The following is a 13,117-nucleotide window of genomic DNA, read 5'->3' as shown; positions in this document are numbered from 1 at the left end:
AAAATAACATGTGATCTGACAACTCAAAATTTTTCATTCTTTTTAGAAATCATGGATGGCATGTCCCCTGGACCGTCTAGCTTGTGATCAGCACACAGTTCAAATGGGGGTGTGGTATGGGGGTGCATTAGTGCACATGTCATGGGTGACTTGCACATATGTGAAACCATTAATGCTGAATGATATATACACGTTTTGGAACAACACATGCTGCCATCCAGATGACGTCTTTTTCAGGGAAGGGCTTGGTTATTTCAATAAGACAAAGTAAAACCACATATGCGCATATTACAGAGGCATAGCTGTAAAGTAAAAGAGTAAAAATGTGCTAAACTGTCCAGCCTGCAGTCTAGACCTGTCACCTATTGAAAACGTTTGGCACATTACGAAATGAAAAATATGACAAAGGATACCCCAAACTGTTAAGCAGCTAAAATCCAATATCAATTGTTTGCTTAACTTAAGCTTAACAGAGCATTACTACAAGAAGAAGTGATGCAGCACAGTGGTAAACATAACCCTGTCCCAGCTTTTTAAAAGATGTCGCTGGTATCAGTTAAAGTAAAGGCAAGTCAAAATGACTATATATTTAAAAAAATAAATAAATAACATTTTTTCAATATTTTATGTTATCTTTGTACTATTTTCAATTCATTATAGGATTTAAATGACTCACATCATTGCATTATTTTTTCATTTACATTTTACACAGCTTCCTTACACCTTTTGGAAATGGGGTTAGAGTAATCCCCTAAAATAAGGTTAAATATATTAGTGTATATAGCTGCTTTTTTAATACAACAGGGTTATAGAAAATACATACTTGCTCACAAGTTTTTTCAATACAATAAAACTCATTTCATTGTAGATAAACTTATAAATGTATTCTAATCTGGTGGTCCTCTGAACCTTCACTGATTTCAAATGAAGAAATCCTGTCTTTGATGTGTCCAAAACAATAAACTGAGCTGTAGATTGATAAATCACCACAGTATCAATTATATAGCCAGAATAAATTCATATTTAGAATGCCTCATGTGTCAAAAGTGGTGGTCAAATTTTGAGGCAAATAGCTTGCCATTACATTATTCTAAATAGATACACTACATTGTTTATCATTTCATAAGTTCTCATTGTTCCAAAAAACATTGAGTAAAGAGTCTAAAATATGCTTTGGTGTCTAGTTCATAACATTTATATCAGCCTCTGCTGCTGTACAGGCATTCAAAATGCCTCTTGTGTCCTACATTAGACCACCATACCACACAAAAAAGCCTCTTTCAACACTAAACATGCTGCTTTATTAGAAATGTAATCCTGCCTTTTACATAAACTGGACCACACTTACAGACTACGTCTTGGTAATTAGGAGCCTCCTGGTGGTTTAAGCTGTTAGTGCAGATCAATACTATAACAGCCTATTTCATCATTGCTGGGATACGTGCATTAGTATAGGCAGTACATTAGTGTAGTATTTTATTATTCTTCCAATAATGAATGCTATGTTTTAAAAACAGTACAGCAACTATCATCAATAATATCCTGCACCATGATGAGAAATGTGCAGGTCGGGTCACTAGCACTAATGCTTTTCTGATATGTTCTATAAATTCTCTATGTCTGCATATCAGTCCTGTTCTAGCTCATTTAAAACTTGCCATAAACTTCAATAAAGCATGCATTTCCCTTACCACCCTCTTCACTTTCATTACAGCCCTGCTTCCTTCTCTCTGGGTAGCCATCACTAATGTTCCTAAGAAAAACTCACTTGAAGAACAGTGTGGCCTTGCAGTTTAAAGGAAGTGCTTTCTCACAAAGCCTATGCGTGCGTGTCTATGTGTGTGTATGTGTGATCGAGAGAGAGGGAGAGAGAGAGTCTCTAGGTCTTTCAGCTGTAACTGAAGAATCCATCATTAGTTTATAGTGACTAACCTTCAAAAGCAATAAAAGAAGGCCAATACAAACACAATAAAACTGGCAATGAAAGCACATAGACGTTAGGTAGATGAACAGCAGATACTGTGGAGCTGCACCCTCACAGTTTGAAAGAATGGCTGCAGACTCCTCCTGTACTTAACTAGGCTTCTTCCTGACACAAATCCACTCGTCATTCATGTAACGTGAAATGCAATCAATGCTGCATTCATAGTGATCAGGTTCGTATTGATATTAAGACATTACATTTATATTGATATTAGGATGGATGAGCAGGTGATTGGAGGAATACTCCAGTATTTTCCAATGGAATGTCTCTCTGCTACATCTGCAGAGCACGGCCAATGACCACAGACAAAAAGAACAGGATCTCATTGACTTATAAAACACAATAGAAGCCAATGGGCAGTTGCTTTAATGTCTGCCTATTGACTCCTATTATAAGCACAGAGACACAGATTGGTAGAATTGTTTGAAGCGACTGACTATATGCTACTGCTACAGCACATTATGATTAGGCTGAAAAATGCTGGAGATGGCAAAAAACAAAAAAAATTCCATCAAAAGATGGAAAAAATCCTGCATCACCCTGCAGTTTAGCTCCCAGTCTTAGGTTGAAATCTTCCACTATGAAATGGGACGACGCTCAAATACAACAGAACATTAGTTCATTAACAGCTACTAGTGGTGATTTGTAGGTGACCCTGCCAGTCTGCAGTGATAGCAGAGGTCAGCAACCTCACGTAGTTGTATTTATGCCTTCAAAGGGGGGGTGCAACAATTCTCTATTATCACCAACCACTAATTCTTGGGTGATAGGAAGGAACACAAAATTTTGCTTGCTAGCTGCCGAGACATTAGCATACTACTAGCGATTTTTTTATGCTTTAAAGCTAAGATTAAAGATTTAAACCAAGTTTAAAACATTAAACAAAGATAATGCAATGGTTATCAGAATTCTACAGATTCAGGACATGAAGAAACATATACAGAAACATCAAATTAGATGCATGGGCAAGTTTGGGGTTGGGGTTCTGGGCCCTTCTAATTAACCTCTTGGACTCTGAATGTCTCAAAATATAAATTCTGGAGGTCATTGAAAATAAACTTGTTATCATGTTCTGCTGTCTGGGAAAAGCATATACTCAAATACAAATTCAGGGAAAAGTTAACATTCATCTGTTACAATTAAGACAGTGCTGTAGCAGAAAGTTGGTCCTTCATGGCCTAACAAATGCAATAATTCCTAGGATACCTCTGAAAAACTTTACAATGTTCCATATCATTTTTATAAATCTGACAACTTGGCCAAGAGTTTGGTAGAAAGAATGAATTGTTACTCATTTGTCAAACTGAAAATAGAGAAGCAGATGTATAAGATCGCAGGGTGTGGAAGACTCCATTACCAAACTAGACAAGAGCGTTTCCAGAAGAAGAGTTGTTACGCCAAACATTCTGATGCCATTGAAGCTAGCATCAGTGCCGCTATGGCTAGTGAGTTAGCAGCCAACATGGCTGGCTACTCCAGCACTGGGGCTGGTTAAAACCCACTGAACAAAAGCAGCTGCCAAAATGTGAGCGGAGAAAAGTTGGTAAGATTTAAAGAGTTTTTATTCATTCTACTTCTTACAACAACAAATTCTGATGCCAGCTCTACTAAATACTTCTTGTAGCGCTGACAACAGAATGTCAGTCAGTGTAACTATAATTGAGTGTACAAGAAAAAGTGGAAATTGGCACTAAGATTTATTTTGTTAAACAAACCCCACTCATTTTCCTTTGATTTGCCCCTTTCTTGTACAAGTGGATTTTCTTCTAATCTAATCTCTCCAGAAATATTGTCTGGCACAAATGAGCAACTTATGCTTAATGGCCTTTTTGACTGAAAATGATATTAATGAAGGGTGGTTTCAGATTCTTAAACAGTATTGTACAAACTTACAGTGGAAAAGAGGAAGAGAAAGCATGCGTGGTTATGTAGTTGCGACATGTTTGCATATGCTGCTACTGTATTAACTTTGGCGCTGTACCAACCGCTGCAGAATTGCCCCATGTTGCACTGCTGTCTCCATGCCAGCTCAGAGCAAGTGCGTATACATTAAGTATTCATTTCAAATTCGGTTCTGGGCTCTGTTCCAGCTGGCGATTTAGGCGTGATGCACAACATGCTTTTGGTCCCTCTAAGACTAGAAGCTTAAGATTATACTTTTTTTGTGTACATATGTCGTGTTTGAATGTGGTTTTTGGGCTCAGAGGAATATCATCATCTTTCTCTGCTTTCAACATGTGGCAATAAACAATTATTGCTCTTTACTGGTAGCGTTTTGTTGGTTTTTATAGAAAGAAAAAACATCCCATGTAAAACAGATCTAGCTGTATTAGAGAAGGTCCATACACATTATACACATGTAGAGTCACCATTTTATTAGAAAACACCTACCTTGTACCTGTACTCATTAGCCATTTTATTAAAAACATCTCCCATATAGGTGTAGGTTTACAGTTACTGACTGTAGCCCATGTGTTGCTGCATAATTTATCAGCTTCCTCAACCATATCCATTAGGACCACTATAAGACCACCCCTGACCAGATATTATTTCTCAGCACAGCAGTGATCCCATTATTTTCTGGAGACTAGCTTTCAGTTTTTTAAAGAAATCTGGGATATTTCTCCACCATGCTGTCTAAGAGGCCGGTTGGGCTTTCTGCTTCTCATGATCCATGCAACCCTAAACCCATTCAATGATGTTGTTGAGTTGTCTTCTCACAGTGGAAGGGTGGACAGAAACACATGGATCTTTTCAGATCTGAAGCAATAGTGATGGTGACAGTTTTGGTGGTCTGGCACTGTTTTCAGGTGCCCCATTTTTATTATATCTTTTAATAACCGACTGTCCCCTTCCTTGTGAAAATGTATTATCTCCTCAGGGTGGTCTCTGACTTTTGCACAGTAGGTAAAAGGTGGGTTGTAATAAATTGGCAATTCATCATAAGTAATTACTGTATACTGTATAATGCATGTGTCAGGCTCCAGTCCTCATGGGCCAAAACAATGCAGATTTCAGCATTCTGCCTCATTAAACGCACCTCATCAGCTAAATAGCAAGGCCTTCATGAACTGAATTCAGAGCTGACAGTGAAGGCTAATATCCACAACGCTTTGGCCTGGAAGTTTCCCCAGTTTGATCTGCTGCATAATAGCATGATAGTACAATACTGACAACAAATTCCTTTATTTGGTACTTTGGCATTATTTAGAGCTTCCTTAATCCAGGTTTGCATTGAAGTCCCTGTAGTTACTGAATAATTAGCTGCGGTATATAGTGAGCCTGTGATTTTAGGGTTTAAACTAGAACATGTTTCTCATACTCACATACCTGATTTACAAAAAAGGGTCTTTAAATAAGCATCCGCTGAAAGTTTCTTTAAGGAAACAAAAGTGTTTCTTCTATCACTCCAAAGAACCCTATTAGGTTCCATTTGGCACCTATATTTGTGTGTAGCATCTCTCTGAAATGCATTTCAATGCAACCTTAGATGGTATTAGAATGCGTTAAAAGGGAGGGTCACTATTTTTCAAAATATTTCAAGTCATTTTGACAGGTATCAATTGCATCATAATGGTGTAATGTGCAGAGCATCAGATTGAAACTCAAACTCCCTTCAGCACATTTCCATTAATAGCAGTATCTAGAAAAAACAGATTGCATGATGCCATGGATGCAATGCCTCAGCCCAACAAGTAGGCTGGTTGAAAAAAGCATTTATTTCCTCTAGGGTGGGATGCCAATTTGGCGCTAATAACTTATTCTAGTTTGGTTGTTAGCCACAAGAGCAGCAGCAAGGCTGTAATGCTCAACAGTATTACAACTGACAAGTGAAACAGGAAAATACTTATTGGTCTGTTGAGTCTTACGTTTACAGAGGAAGTGGCAAGTCCAATTTGCTGCAGTTGCACGCTCCGAGCACATAAATTGTATTATGGACTGCCTGTCATTCGTTATCATCCCCAGTGCGGAAGTCAGAGTCCGGAACAAATACCCCCTGGGATGTGTGATCCGTTTGGCCAAATATTCAAGGCTTCGTGGAGTCCTTGATAATCTGTCATGCAGCATAAGTTGAACAAACATTTTTGTGGGAAACTATATTGACAACCCAAACAACCAACAAACCAACTTGGCCAAGTGTGCTCATACAACAGACAAGCGCATAATGAGGAGAATGCCTGAGTTGCTGTGGTAAGCAATTAAGCAAGGGAGATGATGCTGCCAAATCTTTGTTGGTACAATGGAAGTATTAGTTTTACAGAAAGTCACTTTTGAGCAACTTTCTACTTACCCCAAATGTAATCAATCAGCCAAGACATGTCGGTGCCTGAAGTTTACTCATTTGATTTCACACTGGAGCTACAAGGCTGCCATTCTGTTATCTATAAAAGAGGACAGAAGTGTCAAAATATAAGGTATTAGTGATGCAGACTACTTTCACAATATCTTCTTTTTTGTTACATGGTGTTTTTATACCTTTAAGCTATATTAGGTAAGATCTTTTAACTTCTTTGAATCAGTATGAATGATTTGTACACTTTAGGCCACACAGCCTCCACCCTTTCATTCAGCATCAACAAAGTCTTTTAGATACACAGACAGATGCTCATGGTCTTGTCTCCTTAGACAACGCTACCGCCTTCGTTTTTCATTTCATCTTCATCTTTCAACTTGAAAACAGCCAGTTTGTGAAGAGTTAATTAGCTGATACCAAATTTGGTTAGTTCATAAATTATATTCAAAGTTTCATTCCATGCCCTGTGATTGACTGGCGACCTGTCCAGGGTGTATCCTGCCTTCCACCCAATGGCTGCTGGGATAGGCTCCAGCTCCCCTGTGACCCAGAAGGATAAGTGACTTAGAAAATTTGTGTGTGTGTGTGTGTGTGTGTGTGTGTGTGTGTGTGTGTGTGTGTGTGTGTGTGCGTGTGTGTGCATGTGTTTCATCTCATTAAATTTAGAAGAAAAGAGCATAAAAATGAACTTGACCTTGAAAATTCTCAGTGGACACACATTGCTGCTGTTAGAAGAAAACCTAATATCTCCATTTTTGGTGTTTTTAGTTTTTTTACATAATTTTAAGAAACTCATACAATTCCAATGAAGTTGGGACGTTGTGTAAAACATAAATAAAAAGAGAATACGATGATTTGCAAATCCTTTTCAACCTATATTCAATTCAATACACTACAAAGACAAGATATTTAATGTTTAAACGGATAAACTTTATTGTTTTTGCAAATATTCACTCATTTTGAATTTGGTGCCTGCAACACGTTCCAAAGAAGTTGAGACAGGGGCAACAAAAGTTGAGGAATGCTCAAAAAGCACCTGTTTGGAACATTCCACAGGGGAACAGGTTAATTGGATATTAAGGGAGCATCCCTGAAAGGCTCAGTTATTCACAAGCAAGGACAGGGCGAGGTTCACCACTTTGTGAACCACTGCGTGAGCAAATAGTTCAACAGTTTAAGAACAACGTTTCTCAATGTGCAATTGCAAGGAATTTAGGGATTTCATCATTTACAGTCCATAATATCATCAAAAGATTCAGAGAATCTGGAGAAATCTCTGCAAGTAAGCAGCAAGGCAGAAAACCAATACTATAATGCCCGTGACCTTCGATCCCTCAGGTGGCACTGCATTAAAAACCCACATCATTGTGTAACGGATATTATCACATGGGCTCAGGAACACTTCAGAAAACCATTGTCAGTGAACACAGTTCCATCTATAAGTGCAAGTTAAAACTCTGCTATAAAAAGCGAAAGCCACATATCAACAACACCCAGAAACGCCGCCGGCTTCTCTGGGCCCGAGCTCATCTGAGATGGACTGACGCAAAGTGGAAAAGTGTCCTGTGGTCTGACGAATCCACATTTCAAACTGTTTTTGGAAATCATGGACGTCGTGTCCTCCGGGCCAAAGAGGAAAAGGTCTGTCTGGATTGTTATCAGCGCAAAGTTCAAAAGCCAGCATCTCTGATGGTATGGGGGTGTGTTAGTGCCCATGGCATGGGTAACTTGCACAGCTGTGAAGGCACCATTAATGCTGAAAGGTACATACAGGTTTTGGAGCAACATATGCTGCCATCCAAGCAGCGTCTTTTTCAGGGAAGCTAAGCCACATTCTGCACGTGTTACAACAGTGTGGCTTCATAGTAAAAGAGTGTGGGTACTAGACTGGCCTGCTGGCAGTCCAGACCTGTCTCCTGTTGAAAATGTGTTGTGCAATATGAAGCGCAAAATACAACAACGGAGACCCCGGACTGTTGAGCAACTGAAGTTGTACATCAAGCAAGAATGGGAAAGAATTCCACCTACAAAGCTGCAACAATTACTGTCCTCAGTTCCCAAACACTTATTGAGTGTTGTGGAACGTGTTGCAGGCATCAAATTCAAAATGAGTGAATATTTGCAAAAACAATAAAGTTTATCCGTTTGATCATTAAATATCTTGTCTTTGTAGTGTATTCAATTGAATATAGGTTGAAAAGGATTTGCCAATCATTGTATTTTGTTTTTATTTATGTTTTACATAACGTCCCAACTTCATTGGAATTGGGGTTGTAGTTCTTTATATTGTATGTAAATTTCACGATGAATGGACTGAAAGAAATGACCCAAAATGACTTGGAAAAATGTCTGGCTCTACTGACTTACATTAAAAGTAAAGGAGTTTTTTCTTTCTCCTGTACAGTTACTATTTTGGAGATATGAAGTTTTCTACAGACAACAGCAATATGCTACATATACTACATGATGCTATGAGATGGTCCGGTGAGCAGTTTGGAATGTGCTCAAGCTTAAACCTTCTTTAGTTTTAAACTGGAGCAATGCAGTGCACTGGGCTGTATGGATACATTATGAATATGGGCTGTGTGAGTTTACAGCTCATCCTGCAGGGGCGCGGGGAGTGAAATGTTGAACAAGATGAAAATGTAGAAAAGAAGACTGTGACCTCTTATGAGGTCACTCATTGCCTCAGAAAATTCACATTTTACAACACAGGAACCCTCCAAGTTCAGTTTTATCTCTTAAGGGGGTTCCGATGCTTTGATAGCACATCACCCTGCCTCCCAGCCCCCTCAATTAGAAATTAAGTTAAGTGATACTTTATTAATCCCACAAATGGGGAAATTCCACCACCCATCCGTGAAGTGAAACACCACATACATACTAGTGAATAGACACACACACACACACACACACACACACACACACACACACACACACACACACACACACACACACACACACACACACACACACACACACACACACACACACACACTAGGGGGCAGTGAGCACACTTGCCCAGAGCGGTGGGCAGTCCTATCCATGGCACCCAGGGAGCAATTGGGGGTTAGGTGTCTTGCTCAAGGACACCTCAGTCATGTGCTGTTGGCCCTGGGGATCGTACCGGCGACCTTCCGGTCACAGGGCCAGTTCCCTAACCTCCAGCCCACAACTGCCCCCCAGTTTAGTGATGGGTGAAATAAAATCTTATGGACTAAAGCATTCAAAGCAATTGGTTTCCTTCCACATAGTTGCACATGCATATTGGGCATATTTAAAAAACAATTGGTGAAAATGGCAAACATTGAATAAACGTGGCAAACTTTCTATAAAGGTTTGTTTACTTGATTTAAGCTGGATTTTTTTTCTGGTATAAATGTGATGATATATTATGAGATGGAAATACATTTGGCAAATAAATAAAGTTAATGTGAATAAAATTAGGCCTACTCCTATATCTCACTTTTTTTATGCTTTTACCTGGCCATAGCAACATATTCTGAGCTTCTGCAGTTATTTTTTGTCACTGTGGTCCTGCATCTAAATCTAAAATGTAGCTAAAGGATCAAATAAAGCAGCAATGACAATATGCACAACATTAATAACTGGTCTTGAATCTGATTCATATTTCTCTGAAATGTTAGGATGCTGCCCCCGCGACCCGAACCCCGGAGAAGCGGAAGATAATGGATGGATGGATGGATGGATGTTACAAATATGCAGTAGAGAGCTTTATTCTCTTGTAAAGATCTGATGGAAACTCACATAATTCTTTTATGGATTTTCAGTCATTTGCTTGAATGTAATCTAATAGCTGGATCTGGCTGGTTCAAGGTTTTAAAATATTTGACACCCAGATATTTCTCTGCTGACCTCTACTGGACATCTGTTTCATCTTGGTCATGTTGACTGTATTATTCGGTTCTCCTTTCTATCTTCTTTTTCTAAGCATCATGAAAAACGCAAAGTGATGGAAAAGGTATGAAAAGTAATTTTTTTTTCCAATTGTACTTTTTTAAGAGTATGTAATTTTTTTTTCCAACGAAAAAGTAGCTACCTTAGAAAAATGTGTTCGCAGGCAACTGTTCCTCTTTGAAAGTACACTGCTCAAAAAAATAAAGGGAACACTTAAACAACACAATATAACTCCAAGTAAATCAAACGTCTGTGAAATCAAACTGGCAAGAAGGTTTGCTGTGTCTGTCAGCGTAGTGTCCAGAGGCTGGAGGCGCTACCAGGACAGGCCAGTACACCAGGAGACGTGGAGGAGGCCGTAGGAGGGCACCAACCCAGCAGCAGGACCGCTACCTCTGCCTTTGTGCAAGGAGGAACAGGAGGAGCACTGCCAGAGCCCTGCAAAATGACCTCCAGCAGGCCACAAATGTGCATGTGTCTGCAAAAACGGTTAGAAACCGACTCCATGAGGATGGTATGAGGGCCCGACGTCCACAGATGGGGGTTGTGCTCACAGCCCAACACCGTGCAGGATGCTTGGCATTTGCCAGAGAACACCAGGATTGGCAAATTTGCCACTGGCGCCCTGTGCTCTTCATAGATGAAAGCAGGTTCACACTGAGCACATGTGACAGACGTGACAGAGTCTGGAGACACCGTGGAGAGCGATCTGCTGCCTGCAACATCCTTCAGCATGACCGGTTTGGCAGTGGGTCAGTAATGGTGTGGGGTGGCATTTCTTTGGAGGGCCGCACAGCCCTCCATGTGCTCGCCAGAGGTGGCCTGACTGCCATTAGGTACCGAGATGAGATCCTCAGACACCTTGTGAGACCAAATGCTGGTGCGGTTGGCCCTGGGTTCCTCCTAATGCAGGACAATGCTAGACCTCATGTGGCTGGAGTGTGTCAGCAGTTCCTGCAAGATGAAGGCATTGAAGCTATGGACTGGCAGCCCGTTCCCCAGACCTGAATCCGATTGAGCACATCTGGGACATCATGTCTCGCTCCATCCACCAACACCACATTGCACCACAGTCCAGGAGTTGGCGGATGCTTTAGTCCAGGTCTGGGAGGAGATCCCTCAGGAGACCATTCACCAGCTCATCAGGAGCATGCCCAGGTGTTGTAGGGAGGTCATAAAGGCAAGTGGAGGCCACACACAATACTGAGCCTCATTTTGACTTGTTTTAAGGACATTACATCAAAGTTGGATCAGCCTGTCGTGTGTATTTCCACTTTAATTTTGTGTGTGACTCCAAATCCAGGCCTCCATTGGTTAATAAATTTGATTTCCATTGATGATTTTTGTGTGATTTTGTTGTCATGCACATTCAACTTTGTACAGAACAAAGTATTCAATGAGAATATTTCATTCATTCAGATCTAGGATGTGTTATGAGTGTTCCCCATTTTTTTTGAGCAGTGTATATAGGTATAGATAATGGCTGATTCCTCTCATCAGTGGTTAAGTGTACTGTATATTCATGTCCATGTCTACTGTAAAAGGCGAAGTGTGTTTTTGATGGAGACGCTGACTAAAACATGCTCTCTTTTGTGAACCTTTCATATTTAAGATGGCCTATAAATATTATTTATCACTACATCCTGCTTTCTCTCCTATCACTAAATCTCATTGAAATCTGGAAATTTATGGCCCTTCTGGGATCAGGAATCAGATGACTGACTTGGCCAATATGTCAATTACAGGAGGAAGCAGCTGGTTTTAGAGCCACACTGAAGCCTTGTTTACTGTCATATGCAATGAATTTGATTTCAGAACCATCAACCAACTGAGTTTTGCACATTGGAATTAGACCTCTGCATTTAACCCATCTGTGCAGTGAAACACCCACACGCATGCACACTAGTGAACACACACACTAGGGGCAGTGAGCACACTTGCCCTGAGCAGTGGGCAGCCCTATCTATGGCGCCCTTGGAGCAATTGGGAGTTAGACGCCTGTCTCAAGAGCACTTCAGTCATGGACTGTCAGCCAAGGGGATCAAACCGGTAACCTTCTGATGATTTTCTCAATGAAAATGTGTAAAAATATCCTCTGCAGGGAACACATTTAAATATGCTAATTAGCTAATGTGAGTGCATGATTTTTTTTATTTGCTTAACATATTGAGTTTAACATATTGCAAAAAATAACTTTTGCACAGACTATGCTTTATGTTTTTTTCCTAATATGCTAATTCTAGCAAATTAACAATAATTGAAAATGAACACATGTATTTGAGTGAGGAACCCAAACTTTTGCACACTTCTGTACATATGATCATGTGACATTTGCATTTGAACCACACTTCAAAGCATTGCTTCAAATCAGCGGGGCTAAGTACTAATATCTTGGTATCAAGCGTCCCATTACTGGTTGCTGGTAATGCTTGTCTATTTGTATTGATAACATTACGTCCTACTGTGTCAGAACACATCAGCAAGTCTATAAGAGATTATGTCACACCCGGATACAGTTTGATTCAAGCATGTGATGACCAGGCATGCAGTTTGAAGTAAACTCCCATTATTGAGCTTGCACACGAGCTGCAAAGCTAATGTAGTTAACAAATTATGGAAGCGTATTAATAGTAATTATCATCAGTATCGTCATGCAAACCTCATGGCTGCATCATCACATACTTGCTTTAAACCACAACAGGTTGTTAAGCTAAAACACACAGACCTTTACACTATATGGCCAAAAGTATGTGGATATCTGACCACAGCATCTATATGAGCTTGTTGGACATCACATTCCAGAAAAATAGGCATTGATATGAAGTTGAATTCCTCCATGGCAAACTCATCAAACCGTGTCTGTATGGACTGAAATGTGTGCACAGTCTTGCTGGAACAGCAAAGGGCCTTCCTCAAGCTGT

The sequence above is a fragment of the Pygocentrus nattereri genome, chromosome 23, assembly GCF_015220715.1.
Source record: "Pygocentrus nattereri isolate fPygNat1 chromosome 23, fPygNat1.pri, whole genome shotgun sequence".
NCBI classification, from domain to species: domain Eukaryota; kingdom Metazoa; phylum Chordata; class Actinopteri; order Characiformes; family Serrasalmidae; genus Pygocentrus; species Pygocentrus nattereri.
This window is presented reverse-complemented; position numbering follows the sequence as displayed.